Raw genomic sequence first — 14802 nt, 5'->3', positions numbered from 1 at the left:
TTTAAGGTGATATATACTATGTCTCCAACTAATATCCTTTTCTTCATTTTTTTATTTTTTCAAAGACGCAGACGTACAGGGTACAAACTGTTTGAAAAAGCGAAAAGACGACTGTTGAAGAATTACAAAACGTGTTGTTTACAGTGGTTTATACAATGGTGCATATTATTAGTATCCCAGTGGTTAAATAAGCACCCACTGTACATAAGTTATATTTGATACAAAACCTCCAGAATTGACAGCAATTGTCTTGTGAAAAAAATATTTTGCCAATGTAACTATGTGAGAAAATTTGCCAAAGCTCTTTTTTGTTTAATTTGAGAAAAAAAAAATATTAACCATCATGTAACTTAGAGTGTTTATATAGCAAGCTTGCAATATATTGTACATGATTTATTCTTTACCCAGGTTACATTTGCATGGTCACTTTTATATAGTGCATATCACAAGATTTATATCATAAATGTACTTTTATTTTTAATTTACACATGTATTTAATGGTATGTTCTTGGAATTAGTGTATCATAGAGAGAGTTATAAGACAATCTTTTTTATCTGAGTACTGTTGCCTATTTATGTCATGACTGCAGGCTGGTTTTCTGTTGAACTCTAATTTCCTGCCATTCACTTTGCATTACAGTCATTTGTAATGTGTATATTACTTAACCGTGCCAAACAATAGCTGATCTCTTTCACTCAAGGGGAATCAAACTCTCAAAAGAAATATGTTTCTTATGGTAACCAAATTAATAGAATATTTTTAATACAATCTGTTTTTCTTAGTTGAACTGTCAACCTTTGAGTGTTTCAGTTATTCAAGCAAGTTGATTAATTTGATTTTTACCTGCACCCTGCCCATTATAATCACAATTCATAGCTTTCACCTTACGTCACACACTTATGGAAGCACCCACCTGGAGGGCAAGAACGGCTACTTCTGCACGCCATGGAGAAATTGCCAGTCTCAGTTGCTACTTACATGTTTTCACCAGTGTTTTTTTTTAAACAAAAGACAGCTGTTGTTCAATAGGATGCACTAACCGGTGAGGAGATTAGCTCACTTTGTGGATTAGATGCTCTGCTCTCCTTTGAGGGAGCAAAAGAACAGACGTCTCCTGCTGCAAAATATAGTCTTAACTTGAGTAACATATTACTGCCTTTTAACTAACATTACTGACTGAACAGTCAGTGACAGCTGACATTGATCCGGATACTAACGTCAGGTAACATGAACTAGCTAATTTTAGCTAACTAGCACTAGTCTTCGATGATGGATTTCTTGCCCTTCACTCCCCAAATGGCAGAGTTATTGACCCAGACAAACCAAATGGTTGTGTAAGGGGAAGGATTCTCCACTTAATATATGTAAACATTGCCAGAGTCAAGTTCTTGGGAGGATTGTGCTGTTGTGTTTAGCTATTCAAATAGTGTCTGGATGATGTATAAGAGTCAGAAGTTCCCAAAACTTGCAATTTATCTCACTGTAATATCTGTATTTTCTGCAGGTGATGTTAAAGTGTCATTTTTAAGAGATGGAACATTTACAACTCTGTGCTGAAAACCCACAGATTGTTTAATGGTGGCTGCCAGTTTCCTAAGCTCTTTTTGCCCTCCAGGCCTCAGCACTAATCAATGTGACTGAAGGCTATGAATAGCTAGATCAAGTTTAGGCTGCACTCAAAATTAATTATGTCTGAGCGCATTGTGAGAATAGGTCGAACACAATTCATTGAAGATTTAGCAACTTTTTCGTTGTTGTTGTTGTTGACTCCAGACATGCTTACCGTCTTTGGCCAATGCTCACGTCTGCACGATCTCACTGGCGATGGCATAAACAGCTCAGCTTTGACGGAGCAGTATTCTGAATATTTTTTTCTGTGTCATTGTGCATTCAAAAGAGCACTTACTGTAACAGCCGTGAATGGATAAGTAGAGCATAGCTTATCAAGAGTTGCAATCAGTGGCAATGTACAATGCATGCTTGTTTCTTTTTGTTTAACTATATTTTTTTAATGTGGTCAACAAATCCCGCAAAAGACCAAAACCAACAATGTGCCAGTCCCTTGCCCTATATTTTTAAAGTTCCCTACTCTCTCTGTGGCTCTCCAACACAGTTTAGAACACGCTCAAAAACATCCCATTTAATTCACAAACAGGATGTAGTAGTAGTAGTAGTAGTAGCATTTGAAGCAGCAGTACAGGTATATGTGGTTGCGTCAACTTGTGCTCTGTGTGTGTTAATCATAATGAAGGTGCAACATTGTTGATCATTGATTCGTTTAAAAAAAGTTACTGGACAATAATTGAACACAGAGGAATACACAGAACACCTGCAATAAAGACACACTCATTGTTGTTTTGGGTCTTCAAATGAGATTTGATGACAGGGCAGATTTCATAGGATGTATCCTTTGTTCTCTTGTGTTTTCTAAGTCTACAACTTAACATGTAGATCAACATAAATCTTAAATTGGCCTACTTTGTTGAAATATTTTTTTTGGCACACATACTTGATAGGACTTAACTGACTAAAGCGCTGCGAAAAACTAAAACTATACAGCTCTCATTTGCTTTAGAATAACATTTCATACCAGCCTCTTTATAGCAGACATATCAAAGAAGACTGCCATTTTTTACAAGATATATCTGAAACCAGTCTGTATGACAAACGCTGAACTTGTATGACTGTGCAAAATACAAGGAATATTCTTTAGATCGAAGCCTTAACAGTGTCCATTCTCCCTTTAGGATGATGAATAGAAATACAGAAATCCCTCCAGAGTTAGATATATATTATATATAGATTGGATATTTAAAAAAAGCATATGAAAAGAATATTTATATGGCATTGTTTCATAAGATTTGTCTGATTTAGAGTCCGTCCCAAAAGGCCTGTGAAAATCAAAAAGTGTTATGTGACACATGAGTAAATATGTAGATCCTATGGGTAGAACTGTGAATGGATGCTCTCTGCATGTGTAGCCTCTTGTGTTGTCTTTGGATGAATCATTAATGTTTTTCTGATACTGTGATCAGCTGTATGACTTCTATGCAGCAAGAAAAAAAAAGTTAAAAATGGATTTACCATCAGTTGAGATCAAATGAAAAAAGGGTTCAATACTTACGTTTTTTTTTGTGTGTGACGGTCAAGACAGCGAAGTATTGATGGCTTAAAGAGAGATGAAGCAATCACACTGAGTTTTCACGGCACGTTTATCAGGTTAGATGGCAAGTTGTGAATTGTCTAAATGACTGGAATAAATGTTTGCTATTGAAACCAATCAATGGGTGTTCTATCATTTATACCGCTGTTGTCATTTCATATTCAAAATCACTGGCATGCTTTCCTGAAACCCAAATGTTTGTTTTAGATAAGTAGCCTTGTTGATGTAATGTTAGTGAGTCAACAGACTTTAGTTACATCATAAAACTAAACTTTTGAATATAGACCATTATGTATGGGGAATAATTGACTTCAGATGTTTGTTATAATTAAGAATCCAAGTATGAGGTATGTGTATGTATCACACATGTAAGGACTTAAAAAAACTGAGGGGATTTAATTCTGAAACATTGGTATGTGTAAGTGAATAACAAGTTTTGGATGTTGTTACGCCGCAACCAAAACAAAACATAAAAACAAGAGAAATGAACTAAGAGCTGGTTAATAAACGAGGCGAGTGGAAAGCTAGACAGCTGTGCTTACTTGATTGAAGGCGTCTTGTCACCGCGGTCCGACAGACCGTGTCGTCAGCTTCCTTGAGCCGCCAGCCCGTTCTCTTAACACAGATTTTTGTATGATTTCAGAGTTTTGTGAAGAGCGAGAGGAGAGTGTGTCGCGCTGGTTGTAGACTGTATCTTCGTGTTCTGCACAGGTGTGTCCAATGCCCAATCAGCTGCCTCTCATCAACAGTTGGGAGGAAATGACGTTGTCTTCCTCCCCAGGAGCCGTCAGCACTGGGATTTGTAGTTTCCACCCAAACAACAAAGCTTGATAACACACCTCCTGTTCACAACCAGCTCTTTTATAAACGGCAGAAATAAAGAAATGAAAACCCAAAGAACTGTCCGTAACAATGTTTTATATCTAAATAAATTGTCTGTTCTGTTAAGTAGAAAACAGTAACTGCTGCTTGACCATATCAATGTTCTGCATTTAAGATCAGCTATGCTCAGATACGTCTACATTTAATGGTACCCAACATGACTCAGACTGGAGGTATTCTCTGTGATCTCACACACAGCTAGGTGCAGCTGGTTGCTGCTCATAAATTAAGGAACGTCTTAGACACATGAAAGAATTCATTAAGCAAGTTCTGCACAGGAGAATTATAAATATTATGCATTGATCCCGCCTCTTTTACTGCCTTTAGACCGGCAGGTGGTCCACCTCTGCTGCTGTATCTGCTGGCGTAGGCTTTTGTTGACAGTAAACAATGGAATGACATTAAACCAGCAAAGTTAAATGGTTTAAACTAGCTAGCAACTAAACTCTGGTTTAATTGACGAGGATAAGCAAATGCTTAAAAAATGTCCTCAAGCTGGAAAGCTGAAGTACAAATTCGTACAGGTGCAAAATGAAACCTAGGCCTTGAAAAGATTTTGTATTTAGTACTTGTGCTTAACAACATACCTCTTAATTTTTTTGGTGACATGTTGATTTGAATGTGGCATGAGGAATTTGAGTCACAATGAAAACATTCAATAACTAATTACTGATAATAAAAAAAAAGCTTACTATGAGGTTGAAATCATTTGTATTGTATTCTCCTGTCTTGGTTTGCTGCACTTTAGGAATTTGGAATCATTCGTAGTTGAAGAGCAAGACAGATTCTGACTTTAAAATAAATTCTCTTTAAAAGAAAAAGGAAAATATCACAATACAATTGCTATCACATTAAACATGTACCATTCATAAGCATGGTGGTTTGATCACCAGCTCCTGCAGTATAACATCTCTAAGTGTCCTTGGGCAAGACACTGAACCCAAAGTTGCTCCTGAAAGCACCACAGTGGTGTGTGAATGTGATTAGTACTGATGGGCAGTTACTGTAGCTGCTTCTGGTCTTAGTGTGAGAGGGTGAACGGGACATGTAGTGTAAAAGTGCTTTGCATGTTGAAAAGACTAGACAGGCGATGTGTATGTGCAGTCCATTTACCATTCTCCATAATACAACTCTGTTACGTCTGTAAGAGTAAACGATAAGATGGAGACTGATATCAATAACATAAAAACAGTGGAGACAGTATTGCCTAGTACACACAGCACCATTTCCTTTTAATCGTTCTACATAATGGAGTTTAATGCAGAAAGTCTTTCACTAAAACAAATCAAAAGGGAGAGGCATTAAAAGAATCAGAACAGGTCCAATTTCATGAAGTCTTGAGGATTCAATCTGTAAATCTAGATCTAAGCTTTTAGCATGTAACAGTGAGTGGAGGCTCTATTCCCTTAATTAGATGCAGTGAGTGGATTAATCGGTTCATACAGCCCAGTAACACTTTAGTCCAGAGCTGTCTACTCTATTTATGCCCCAGATGTGTCATTCAGATGAGAGCTTAACGCTGTTGCATTCATTAAACACAAATGAAAGCAAATTTTTTTACAGCTCTTTAAATAAAAATTGTGTCGTTTTTACTCTTCAGGCCCAAGTTCTCTGTTGCATAACCTCACAAGAAGTGAAGGAAAACCTGTTGTATTGTCGTGTAAAAATAGCCACCACTTGGTTTGAAGAAGGACACGCTGCTGAGACATTTATGTCATCAACATGATCAATTGATCAATAGTCATGTGACCTCAATCAGATGCTTCTTTGTGAGTTTTGTAAGGCGTTTTGTAAGCTAGTCTCAAGATGTCAATTTAAGAATATTTCATGCAAATAGTAAAAACACAAGCAAATGAAAACACATCTTCTTCAACTTCACAAAATGTTTTTTTCATTATTGAGAGAAAATAAATACAAAAATCCCGAGATTTTCTTTTTTTCCCTCCTCATCCTTATGGCAGCGGAGGAGATCGTTGGGTCCTTGAAAACCTGTTACTAGGAGACCTCTGCCTTTTCTTGTAGGCTAGATGAAATTAAGGGACTAGACTTGGGTGAATGGCTTCTAAAGATGCAGGGATTTTACAGTCTACAGTTACACCAGCTATTAGTCACAATACCACTAAACCTAAACATATCTTGTTTTTTTTGTTTTTCTTGTTTTTCTAAACTTTTGAATATTGTTTTTCTTTTTGCTAACTTGTGGCTGAGTACGTTTTTTAGTTTACCCTAGAAACACTCAGACAAGTCAAAAAAACGTAATCTGACTCAGCAGACCTTGAAACTGTTAAATGGAAACAGAAGTGTCATCAGCGGATGATTTAGAGCCTAGGAACATATTGTCTATTTTCAGTCTTTTTTAAATATTATTCTCTGTTTTAATTAGCCCTGCTTCTGTTTTTTCTGTAAGCAATCTCATGTTATATTCGACAAGGTTGCCATAGCAACAAGGTCCTCTCTGTTTATATTGTCTTCGAAATGAAGACCCAAAATCTCTGTTCCTTTAGCTTGAGGCACACGGTGAAGTAAGAAATCTCACTTCAACCAACCAAACAGGCATCACTGTTGCAGAAAATATACAATGACTTCCCTGCCTTTGAAACTACAACGACACCGAGTGATTGTTTGTTACTTGTTGTATCCACAACTTTTACTATCAGTATCATGAGATAAGAGAGCCTAAATGGTCAGCTCAACGTCATGGCATTAGACGTTTGAATAGAAAGCCATATTTCATTGCCTGAATACTATCAGATTGTGCGCATGTCATATTAAGAATGAATAGAGATTAAATGTGATTCCCTTCCTCTCTTGTGGGTTTTTACAGTGCTGCTGTTGGCCTTGTCCTACTTTCTTTGGCAGAAATCTTCAAGGCAAGAGCGAGAAAGGGAAAATCTGAAAGTCGCAGAAACCCTCACAATTACCCACAGTCCTGTTTGAGAGATGTCTTTCTTCTTTCTTACATACAACCCTAATCCACCAAGCAATCATGTCTGCCATAAGGGTGCATTCACTTCCATAAATTTGCCATGGTTTCCAAACAAACTCAAAATTGTATGTTCTAAGATGATAAAAACTGAAAACATTGTAATGCCATGTAACTAGTTTGAGTGCCATGTGTTGTCGATAGCGGGGGAAATGGAATGTAGTTAATTCATGATCTGTGTTGAACACAACCCATAGATTAGCCGGCGTGAAACCATGAAACCTTGGGTTAGCTTCCAATCCTAAAAATACAGTGAGGAATACTGCTTCAGAAATGTTTTTGAATTGACCACTCGATCACTCTTTATGTCTTTATTGAAATTAAAAAATCCTCGAGAGCATAGCCCTCATTTAAAGTGACATCAAGCAGAAACAAATATTACAATGCAAGATAAATAATGATAACCAATGTATCATAGAGAAAAGAAAGATCAGTTAAAACAGAAAGCAATCAAAGTCAATCATCACAACTGCAATCAGAGTTTAAGAAGTTGGTAATTAAGGAGCCAAAAGCAAATCTTCTAAGCTCAGATTGAACTCTAGGAACCTGGAGCATAGCCAATCATTAGACCGAGTATAATGTACTCCAGAGGACTAAACTAATATGGAGGAAATGTAAGGAGGTAGCATCTTTCTCAAAGTGTCTGTATAAAAGATCAAATATAATCTCAAAGAGCTTCCACTATACGAATAATACATGGTTTATTTTAGGTCTGTCTTCAATGCTTACATCTGGAGTCTCCCATCTGTTTTTGACAGCTAACCCAACTGTATGCTGATGACACAGTCCTAAGCAACAGAAAGACGTTCAACAAGTTGCTGCAAAAAATTGAGTTTTCTGAGTACTAAATACGGGACCTTTATTTTCTTGTATAGAGGTATATTTAAGAAAGACAGAATATGAAAGATCTTGATGAATTTAATAACTTAGTTCATACACAAAATCCCCCTCACATGTTCAATAGGCCTATTGGAAGAGAGGTGCCATGTATCATAATGTAACAAACCAAACTATTTTTTATTATTTGAACACATTAACAGTCCCTTAGTTTACTTAAAGTGATGCAATGGTTTTTTTTATTACTGCAAAGCATGCATTTCTTATGCAACAACATTGTCTTAAAAACACTAGATCCGTGTCTTGGACAGAAAATCACAACAGAGACATCAATTTGATATAATTGTAGAATATAAAATGTATGCATTGACAACTCCATTCTAAAATCAGAGCTGTATATCTGAATAATTCACAGGCTTACCATACCACCTTGTGTGCATTTTGATCATTCTATTAGTGTTCAGTCATATGAAATTGATATGGTGTTCTGTATGTATATGTCTGTGATAGTGTGTCTGTTTGAGTCTGTGTGTGTCCATACATCTGTGTTGGTATCAACACACTAGTGATCCATTTAAAGTAAATTTGGCTCTATGTTTTGCTAGGGGGGAGGGATAAACAACAAATGTTACCTCATAGCTGAATCTAGTAAAAGCATCTGTTCTGTTATTTTTAGATCACTATTTTTTTATATCCTTCCAGATATAAAAATAAATACATTCAGTACGTTGAACTAATAAACAAAATATATAAATAAATAAAACCAACCTTCCAAGTAACCATAGACATCAATCATTCATTTAATCATCCTCGTTCATGATGGTATGAGTAGAAAGGTATTGACATGGACAAACACACAAGCGCGCACACACAGACACACACACACACACACACACACACACGCACACACACACACACACACACACACACACACACACACACACACACACACACACACACAGACACACACACACACACACACACACACACACACACACACACACACACACACACACACACACACACACACGCACACACACATGCCAAACTGGCCTTGGAGGGTTAAAGCAAATATGAGGAATACCAAAATAAAAAAACCTGGGATGATGCAACATGGATAACAAGATATCTTCATTATTAAGATGACATTCATTCTTGAGACTCTCGGGGGCATTAAAGTGTTGAATAAATTATATTCAATTGTTCTTGCAGAACAATGCAGATGCATTCAGACAAAGCAGAACAAACACATTTCCACAAGTTGGGAATATTTCTTTAGTTTGGTGCATAACTAGCATATACACGGCCATTAGAATAAAACTTAAGCAGTGCAATGTGCATTTCTCAGGCTCCCTCAAACTGTGCGCAAAGCACTTGTGCAAAGCAAGAGAAAACAGAGAATTGAAGACATTAAAACTAGAAGTGAAGACATCTAAATTAAGAAATACATGGTAAAATCTGAATCAAGTGAATGGCATTGGAGTGCTGGTTTAGCTGAGTTGGTAGATGCCCCATGTACACAGACTACAGTCTTTGATGCACTGAACTCTGGTTTGAGCAATGGCCACAACCACTTGGTGCAGCTAGCTACATCATTTGCTTTTACTTGTTTGCTGTTTTAAAATTGTCGTCCAGTATGATTTGGATTAATAAGTAATCAAACCATTAACTGTATTTATTTAACATTGGCGTCATTTAATGAATGGACACATAACCCAATATGACTTCACTTGTCAGATTGAACAATTTAGGGCGTAGATGAAGTTCTACAGACACAGGAGGTGCACAGGGGGAAGAAGTGAGGAAAACTGCAGGGGAAATGGTGAACACTGGCACATGCATCTCTCAATCTGAGAGTTAAACAGTTGAAAAGTATTTACTCACAAACCCAACACACTTAGAATGATTCATAGTTGTTGACACAAAGTCATTTCATTGGACTTGAATGGCCTTTTGTTTGACTTGAGGAGCTGCATCAACAAACATGTGTTTTCAGCTGAGCTTCGACTGTAAATAAATGTTGTAATAGTCCTGTGGCACTGGCTGAGCATGTTAGTGCTTGGATGAGGTCATAACTACAATATGTAGTGGGATACATTACATCTGATTTTTTTTCCAACTGATGACTGTAGGTCCAGTAAGTCCTGTCTCCCAAAATGCCTGCAAAAGTTTTTTTGATAACTCATCCGTTTGGATTTGATAAAGGAGAAGCGTTATTCACAATAATGTGCGTAGCTGATCTGATTGACAGGCAGGCCCTGATGTAACGGTTTGTCAACAGGCTTTAAACCCACCTCAGCTCCAGCTTTTAGCCTGTCATTAGGTTGACTGAAAGTTAGGTTGAGACAGCATTTCCAGCATTTCCAGCATGGTGGCAGCCATCGATGGGACTCCAAATCCCCCTGCAGTATCACTCAGGGTCTGTCCATTCATATTTACAGTCTATGGAATGATTTGATCAATCAATCAATCAATCAATCAACTTTTATTTGTATAGCGTCAACTCATAACAAGTGTTATCTCGAGATACTTTACAAGAAGCAGGTAAAATACCTTACTCATTGTCTGTTAACATTACAAAAGAGCAGGTAAAAAGACCTTACTCATTGTTATGTTACAAAAAGCAGGTAAAAGACCTTACTTTGATGATCATTTGGGTTAAATCCATTCAGTCCACAGGCCACAGACTTTTGACCAATGACACAACTGTAGTTTAACAAACTTTAGAGATGTTAAGAACTAACTTAGCATCTCTAAACTTAAGAACAAAAAGAGGCTTAGATGGTACCTCGGAGTCGGTAATAAATGTCAGCACTTTTCAACCAGTAAATCAAATTTGATTTGATGACCTCGTACAGGAACATTGATCCCATTGTCTTCAACAGTTATTTTGTAGCTCATTGTAAGTGACTCTTATTAGTTGGATAGAGTGGGCCTTGATGACTCTCACACTTCCAAAAGACATGCATGCAAAGATGAAATCGTCATTTGTCTTGATGAATGTGAACTTGACTGCTGTCTTTATTTGTCACGATAGACCTGTAAACTTCCTGAGTGTTTCTGGCCTTCCTGCCCAGTAAATACTGCCACAGGCTCCATCTTCCCACACGGCTAAACACGTTAGCACACAAACACACCCTCTGACACTGAAGATGTGTGCTGCCGTAAACTACAGTATACATGATTTGCGGTGATGGCCTTTCATGCGCGGCTGCTCTGTTTTGATCTGATGTGACAGATAACACGTTGGAAAGCATCTGGAAGTCCATGGTAATGTCATCCTCTGCTTACATAAAATGAAGAGCGCTCTGTAATGCCAGTGCAGCCTATCAGACATCACAAGAAAAGAAGAACCTCTTGTTCTTTCAATCATTGCAGCCAGGATGAGTACTAACTCTTAAGAGTCATATTATTCGTATATTCCTCAGTAGTCCTTTTTTCATTTGCTCCTCAAATCATGTATTTTCTAACTTGCTGCTGATTTATCTTATCACAGGGGGAAATAATAGTTAGAAGTGAGAGGAGTAGTGTATTCAGACTTGCTAACTGCCTCATTCATCCACTGATATAGCTATATACTTCTATTGGTGAACAGCCAGGAGCTATAACACCCAAAATGACATTCAGTAAAGGCTCATTCCATCCTACTTTGAATTTTTTTTTTTTTTTAAAGTCCTGGATATTTAAAATGATTTAAGGAAAGTTAAAGAAAACCAAAGCAAGAACTTTATTCTTCACAAGACCACAAACAAAACATCTCTAAAACATCAATTACAATGCTTTTCCGTCACACAAATAAAACAGCAAATCTTTTCAGATAAATGCCTGCTGAGCATGCACTGTGCTGCAGATCAGTGAAAATAATGTTTAGTTTCATCTATCACTCTATCCTCTAGCCTGAAAATCCCTTGATGTAATTTGCAAGATGTAATGATTATTTTTTATCTGGAATTCAACTCTGCTAAAAAAGAAGACAAAATATTTTTTTAGCATCTGCGATCAAATCTTCCTGTTTAATAAACATGATATTGTGACTCTCTAGCACTATGGTTTAACCAGCTTGCTAACATGTAAGTGGTTCATTCACTGCCTTGCGTTGCAGCAGTTCGACCATTGGTCATGTGTGAATATAGAAAAAAACCAAGCAGTACCAGCACAACCGATTCTTCTCCCATAAACAGACGTAAATCAGACTTTTAAACTTTTCAGACCAAAGTTATTTTTCATGGTTGTTTTAGTCATTTTTAAATGTTGTATTTGAATCCTTTTTCCCCCTTTGTCATGATGCTTTTGATGTCTTGTGTCTAATGTGAAGAACTTTGAAATGCCTTGTTGCGGAAACTTAAATAAACTTGCCTTTAATTTTCGAAGTCATCAGACATTGGAGCTTTTGTTGGAGCTTCTGATGCATGCTTCGATGAATATGCAGTTTCTCTTCAGCGCTTCAGGATGTTTGATACAAACAAGTAGTGACATCTGGTGGATTACTGTTGGAAGTGCATTTTTTATGGAAGGAAATCATGCAAGACTTCATGCACTGCTATCTCTAAAAGATTCAGGGCCAGATCTAGGCAGAGACAATATAGGTGTTTGCACATGTGCACCAGGATTTAGGTGGTGCCGGTGTCAGCCCTGCATACTTTGAATGTAAACCAACTCCCTGATTGTCAACTTTCCTGCCCCTCTTCCTCAGCTCCGCTCGATCCAGCCTCTCTCTCTCTCTCTCTCTCTCTCTCTCTCTCTCTCACTTTACCACTCACTCACAAAGCACTCCACAACAGCAGGAGAAGAAGAGAGATGTTAGTGTATTCAGATCCTGGTGAAAAAAAAACCCCTCTGTCTTCAGAATACTCCAAAACAGAAGTGAGGGTAAGAAGTTAGACCCGGACTTAACATGAAGAATGATGATTGACATTGTGTGTTCCCTCATATGACTCGCCGGCGCTAATCTTAAATGTAGCTATCAATTCATAATCTCGCCTAAGGCACCAAAATGGATAGAGCCAGCCCTGAAAAGATTTTTTATCTAAAAGTGCTTGTATGATATATGTAAAAGATGTGTTTATTTGAAGATGTGTTTAAAAAAGTGTTCAGAATATGGATAATTCAAGTAGCTTTTTCTTACTTTTACAACAGTCTTTTTTATTTGTTAGATTAAGTTTGTTAGTTTTAAATTAGCAGCAGTAGCACGGTCTGTAGGGACTTGGGTTTGGAATCAGAGGGAACCAGTTCAAGTCCCGGTGCGGACAAAAGTAATTGATCAGGTTGCTGGAGTGGTGCAAAGTCACATTCCCTTGTACTGCCGAGGTGCCCCTGAGCAAGCATCGAACCCCCAACAGCTCTGGGGCGCTCCCTGTGCAGCAGTGTGTAGAAGCTCTGACATTGCTCCATGTCAGGCAGTAACCCCTCAAACTGTGGTAATAGAGCAGTTAAGCTACACATCATAGTGATAAGGATGAAGCCAGTGAATGCTTTGGGCTGAATGGTGTGTTAAGTGTTTCTTAATAGAACGCTTTAGGATGAGAGTCAAATGGAGATATAGAATAAAGCACCAATGATTAACTGTATGGAGTAATAAAGATACCATTAAAAAGAGAGCTACACTGCAAGAATTCTAAATGTAAACTTCACTGTCAGAGTTTCCCAGAAAGTTTTGTAAGAAGAGCAGTTTTTTGTAATAATGACATTTATTAGTCATCATCAGTCGTCTTAAAGTGTTGGAATAACAAAGTGCATTTAAATTGTGTGACTTAACCCACAAAAGAGAGAGAGAGAGACAAGTTATCTGATTATTTTTGAAACACGGTGTGAAGTGACGACAATGTGACGATAATGGTGTTGTAATCATGTTTTATTTAGTCAACTGTGTCTGCGACACAAAATCTGTGTATGTGTGTGTGTGTGTGTGTGTGTGTCCTTGTGTGTGGATGAACAGCTCAGATAATTTCAGCCAGTAGAGGTCGCTGGTTACTTGTGTATTTCCCTGTGAATGTGTGTCTGTTTCTCAAACTGTATAGGTTTGTCTATTTCAACACAAATACTCAATATTTGAGTAAAAATAAGAGCTGATCAGAGCAAATCAGAGCTGTAGCTGAACCTTTAAAAGAGAAATAAAAAAATAAAAAATAAAGAATAATAAAGCAATATATATGATTCTATCCAAAAAGTCTGTTATTTGTAAAGTCCTGTACTGCACTGCGTTAATTGATTAGGTTGAAACTCAAGTTGCTGTCTTATTTATGCCCTTAAATGGGGAACTGCTTTCATTCAGACACAAAGCATGGGTTTTTATAACCAATGAAATGGATGGCATACCTCGTAGTAATTCAGCAAGATTCCATAACTTCGTTTCAATCATGAGTCACTTATGTGCATGGTAATGGAAAAAATACATGACAAAACAATTGTTGATTTCAGCCCATCAAGATGCCTTCTCATCTCAGTATGTTGTTTCTTTTCAGTGGCTCAGAGATAGGATGTGTGTTTTACAGGCACCCATTTGCATATGTGGGTGGATGAACGGATTTGTTCTTGATTAATGAATAAATTAAATCCTCCTTTTTTGTGATTCTGATCAACCCAATGCTCATTTATCTTTAAGCCGAACAGTCATCAAAAAGTTTTCCCCATATGCCCCTAAAATGCATTGTGTGAGGTTGCTAAAATCCTAGTGTCCAGCAGCCATGTTTTTTAATTAAACAAGTCAAAGTCAAAGTCTTATTTATTGTCAATTTTCGTATTGTCAAAAACATTTCTCTCCGAACCACGGTGCAAGCTAAGTATAAAAAGGCCATCTTATTCTCCTTACTTCATTCCTGACAATTTGATGCATCATTGATAATTATACAATCCTCAGTCACGCTCTTTGACACATCAACATTCAATTAATATTCATAGTAAATTGAATATCACTAACATTATAGCTGCAGTAAGGAG

Source organism: Labrus mixtus, chromosome 19 (genome assembly GCF_963584025.1).
Source record: "Labrus mixtus chromosome 19, fLabMix1.1, whole genome shotgun sequence".
Lineage (NCBI taxonomy): Eukaryota > Metazoa > Chordata > Actinopteri > Labriformes > Labridae > Labrus > Labrus mixtus.
The sequence above is the reverse complement of the archived record's forward strand: the minus strand, read 5'-3'. Positions refer to the sequence as shown.